The 5,668-nt window shown below is 35.0% G+C and overlaps 1 pseudogene; it reads right to left on the bottom strand.

Annotated features, from left to right (window-relative positions):
• Positions 1 to 2,851: 2,851 nt before the first annotated feature.
• LOC149181475 (1-phosphatidylinositol-3-phosphate 5-kinase FAB1A-like) lies at positions 2,852 to 4,351 on the bottom strand (annotated as a pseudogene).
• Between the last annotated feature and the right edge of the window lie 1,317 nt (positions 4,352 to 5,668).

Genomic DNA, 5,668 nt, shown 5'->3' with positions numbered 1-5,668 from the left:
AACATGAAGAGGCTATGTGTACAATTCCCATCTTAGCGAAACCTAGCTTCACAAAAATTTTCATCGTGGAGTGTAATGCCTTAGACCATGGCATTGGTGGAGTTTTGATGCAAGAAGAAAGGCCCCTTGCCTTTGAAAGTAGCAAACTTAAAGGAAAGAACTTACTCAAACACATCTATGAAAAATAAAGGTTGGCCACACTAATTGTCATTAGCAATGGAATCCATACCTAATAGGAAGACACTTCAAAGTAAACAAAATTCAGGATAGGTTGATGTACTTCTTAGAGAAAATATTATCTTTAGAAGAGCAACAAAAATGGGTCAGAAAGATGTTGGGTTATGACTTTGAAAATATCTACAAAAGCGAAAACAAAATATTGTGATAGATGCACTCTCAAGGAAAGAGGAGGACACAAATGGTTTACTATGCACAATGACAAGCCTTTAATTATCCTTCTAATTGATTAGGAAGACAACCAAAAGTTTGCTCATTTAATTGTCAATTTGAGATTCGTTTGAAACATGTGAAATGTCGTGCATCGTATATGCTAGTGTAATCTATTATGTGTCCTGAGGTTGTAGTATTCTAAATACTGTTACAGTGCCAAGATAAGGATGCTTTCAGAATTCACCACTAGTTAAAACACACCGGACTTTGGATTGAAAACAATTCACTCTTGTAGAAAAGTAAACACTTTGGTAGAAAAGTAAACAAATACGTAACTATGAGGCGACTTGCTCTTGTTTAATAATTTTCTTTTTTTGTTGTAACAATTTATGTAGTAGAATGTGCTTATGATGCAATAAATGACACATGAATAATTCAAAGATAGAGTGCAGACATCAAGACACTAGATTCACACAATTCTCACTACAAGAAAAAAAGACATTGGTGAGGGTCAAAAAATGTCACCATAAGCTCATCAGTGACAGCCAAAACAACATCTGTCACCAAAAACTCAACATCACCAAAGGTGGTGTCGCCCAAAGTATAAGTATTATGGTGACATTAAATGTTCGTCACCAATAATGATTTATAATGATGGATAATGACCGTCACCATTTCATATGAACAATAATGATTTATTGTGATGGAACTTTCATGACCGTCACTATATATATATATCTATATATCTATATATATATATATATATATATATATATATATATATATATATGGTGATGTTCATTGACCGTCACCATTTCATATGAACATCAGTGATTTATGGTGATGGACCTTTCATGGCCATCACTATTGATGCATATATATGGTGGCGTTCATTGACCGTCACCATTTCATATTTTGGTGAGGGTCGAAAAATGTCACCATAAGCTCATTGGTGATAGTCAAAAGAACCTCCGTCACCAAAAAATAATCATCGTCATTCCATCTGAATATCAGGGCACGATGGAATCGAACCACCAACCTCTTGCTTGTAAAGCAGGCGCTCTTCCATTGAGCTAGCACCCTTTAAAGAATTAGACTTGCAAAAATAGATCTAGGGGAATAACAAAAAGATCCATAGATAATAGGATTAGAGTGGGCAAAATAAAGATGATAAGCAAAATAATAACCAACAATGAAATCTACTAATTTGAACATGTTTAAAGTACATTAAATAGAGATGGCATCCATAGTACATTAAAGTGGCATTGGTCAATGTTGGGCTTGGTCAATTGTCGACTATCCATAGTGCCACCAATCTAATGAACTGTGACAAGAGATGTTTCCATTAAGGGAGAAGCATGTTTAAATCTCATTGTTTCTTGATAACCACTGTCTCTAACTAACAACCATGCATAGTTCTAGCCACTGCAAAACATGGACACAAAAGTGAGCATAAAGACCAAAATCATAGTACCACCAATCTAATGAACTATGACTGGAGATGTTCCCATTAATGGAGCAGCATGTTTAAAGCTCACACTATTTCTTGATAACCATTGGCTCCAACTAACAACCATGCATAGTTCTAGCGCATCACTGCAAAACATGGACACAAAGTGAGCATAAAGACCAAAATCCCAATCTACCTTAATGGAAAAAACAAGAAATCAAAACTTACTTACAATTTACCAACCATTGAAAGGATAAAAACATGAAAGAAAATGTCTTGATACTCCTCATCAAGGACAAACAAAATCATATCACCTTCAAATGAATTTAGAAACCTTTTGAGTTCAGAAAATGGTGTTAATACACTTAACTTTAGTTGGTTGGCAAAAATAAGTCAAGGAGGCATTTTAAAATCAACCAGAATTATTTATTCATGGCATAAAACAAGTTCAATATTAGAGCATTGAAGATAATTGGACTAGCAAATGAAAGACAATATTCAACCAGAAGATATTATCAGAAGAATTAAAAAGGAAAAGAAAAAGAAGATGGGCACATTTTACTTTAGCTGATAGCTAGATCCACATGAGGAACTTAAAATGAGCTTCTCCAAACCTTTCAAATCAAGGAACCCATGACCTATTCACATAAATGATGGTCACAAAGAATGAAATATTTGACTGCCAATACTTGTTGCTTGGTCCTATCATAAAAGTGAAATATCAAGAGCATATGCCTCTGGTAAAGAATGCTCAGTTTGTCAATTGTAATATTGTCGCAATCATTAGGCTATCATCATTAGGCAACTTCGTTGCATAAAAAACATCATAGCAAGAACCGTTGGCTTTATCACCAATATAAACTAAACTTCATGTATTGAAATTTGAAACGAAGAAAAAAAAAGTTAGTGTATTCATCTCTGAAACGTTGATAGATACATGCTCTGACCCAAGCAGCTGAAATTATTGATAATGTTACCTAAAATGGAAAATCAAATATGAGAAAATATATTTCAAAGCAAATGTATGAGTCTATTATTACCTAAAACCATCTCACAATGCTCTTCAACTCCAACAAGTAATGAATAATTCATGACATCAATTGACTACAAACACACATTGCACACAATCATGATAATTGGCTAGCTCAACAAAAAATTGAAACTAAGATTACAATTATGGTTGATTAAGAAAAACAAAAACTATATTTACCACGAGAAATGAAGTATCATTCTAGACTGCTCTCTCCAAAAGGCGCTTGGCTTTATTCCCAAGAAATATTGGAGCAGTTGGCATGGTCTCTAAGAGATTCTGGTCCAAAAGAGCTTTGTTGTTTCCTGATTAATCTGCATTGTAATGGCAGCAACTGAAACCTTTGAGGTCAAAAACCCGTGTTTTCTTCCAAACAACAGATTTTCCATTACCATCAATTCATCTTGATCTCTTTGCCACCTTTTGCATTCTTTATAGTGACCCGGAAGATGAGCACATTATGTAGCGTGCACACACACAATGAAGGAAACAAAGCTCGGTAAACTCATTAGGAGTCTGCAAAAGGTAATTGTCAAATATAGAATAAACAATAATATGAGTATCCAAGGATCTTTTCCAAACATGTGGGGCTTCCAGAACATAATGAGTCATACATATATTTGAAATATTTTGAGGAAAACTTCATAAAAGATTCCAATTCTATCATGGTGACTCTCTTAATAATAAATCTTTCATCCAAGGATTTTGCAAAAAACACATTGCTCTTTCTTCCTTGAGGTCCCCATTTCTTGCAGCGATTTAGTGACAATCTAAAGTCCATCTCTGTTGGACAACACTTTTTCCTAAGGGCATCAAATTGTTTTGCATAATAACGGGTTACCAAGTACTTAACTTTTCTAGGAGGACCCTCATCACAAAAGGATATTTTTGCATGTGTCTTTTATATATAGTGATGAATCTAAACCCCCTTTCCCTTTGGAGCCATATGTGTAAATATCCTCATATCCTAAACTTCTCTCTTTGGAAAGAGCTTTACTCGAGTCTAAGGAACCATTTGACAGATAAAGTAGATTTGAAACAACTCCACCCATACCAAATAAATCTGCACATTCCTTTTCTTTATCCCTGTCTATTTCCTTTTGCTTCTCACTATCAGGTACCTTGTCATATAGGCAAGCCTGATATTCTTGCGAGCTTAGTGCATATGCTATTATGCTTTTTGGCTCATCATCATAAACAACAATAACCATATCATTGACACCGGTTGGTAAAAGCAGCTTACCCACTCCATTACCACCCAGATGACTAACTGATGAGACAAACATAGGACTATAGCTTCTCTGAGAGTCAACTCTAATAGACCCCAATAAATTTTCTTGTAAACTCTTGTTGTAACTTTTTGGTAAGTTTGACATAGGTGCCCCAATGCAGCTTCCAAACTCTTCCAATAGATTTAATGATTTTACTGGTGAGGGAGGGATGCTTTTCTCAGGCACCTCTATTCCACCTTTATCGTGCATGTTTTAGGTAGATTTAGACATCATCTGTCTCCTATTGCAATTTGTTGAACTGGATTAAAATATTTTCTGTCAGTAGATTCACTACCACTGGAAACAGTAGCCAAAGTGGTAGAACCAACTTCCTGCCCTTGTGATGTCACAGATACAGCCTGAGCTTTTACTAATTGGCCTTCACTTGTCCATATTACATCTAATGTATTTGACAGATCAATGAGGATAGGAGAATCCTACTCTAACAGTTCCTAATAGAGTGCCATATCTTCATCCAAACCATTCATATTGTCCCTACTATCAACTGCTTCAAAAGGCATTGTCTCAGAAACATGGATGTTGGTATCCCATTCACCATTATCCATGTCAAAAGTATGAAACATGGTACCATTAGTTATATTGGATGAATCTCTAATGTTTGGATCTCCTTCCACGTCATCTAGATATTCTAGGTTGTTTTAGCTTTTACCAATTTAATAATTTCCATGCCTTAATTTATTTTTCTATTCACAGTCCCAATTCCCTCTAAATGGTCACACAAGTAGGAATTTCCCACATTACTAATCATGTAAAGCTGCCCAGATCCATTATTTAAAACATGCTTGTCACCAGCTTGGATATCTTTGAACTGAAGATTCCCAAAACAGATAGCTCTGTCCAAACAATTTCCATCAACCATGGAGCCTGTATCCTTTGTCTTCAAAATTCCAAAACCACCACTAGCATTGTTACTATCTTTGACTGTACCTTAACAGTCTCCAACTTTTTCATTTATGCTAGAATCATATTCCTCATGTGGAGTCTTAAAATCCTCCAGTGGACTAGATTCCAATTTGGCAAGAGATTTTTTCACTCTAAGAGATGAATCTAAATGGAAAAGATGACAATCCTATTCATAGGCTTCATAAAGAAGAAGACACCTTATACTGTTTAGCTTTGAAATATCAGGTCTTCCAAGTTCCAACATGCCCAACACTAATGATGGCCTATTGCAACAAACCCTGTTTGAATTTGATAGATTGCATCAAAATAATGAACCCTATGAAGAAATGATTTCCAACTAAGCAATTTCTATAAACAAATATGGAAATATTCATTAAGTGGAAATATTATTCTAGCATACTATCATGTTAGACAACCTAAAGTACACTAAACAACCTTTATATACATCTATAATATCACCTCAAATTCAACTCTCTCTTTATGCAACATTCCTTCAAGCTCTGCAATTTGCCTCCTTGATTCAAGAACCTTAATACCAGAATAAAAGGATCCAGATGTGGCGATTTTATGTCTGAGCAAATTAAAACCTCTCTAAACAACATT

This window comes from Pinus tabuliformis, chromosome 3_2 (assembly GCF_031772625.1).
Source record: "Pinus tabuliformis cultivar Carrire ecotype Pingquan chromosome 3_2, CPIR1, whole genome shotgun sequence".
Taxonomy (NCBI): Eukaryota; Viridiplantae; Streptophyta; class Pinopsida; order Pinales; family Pinaceae; genus Pinus; species Pinus tabuliformis.
Note: the sequence above shows the minus strand (reverse complement) of the source record. Positions and strands in the feature narration are given on the sequence as shown.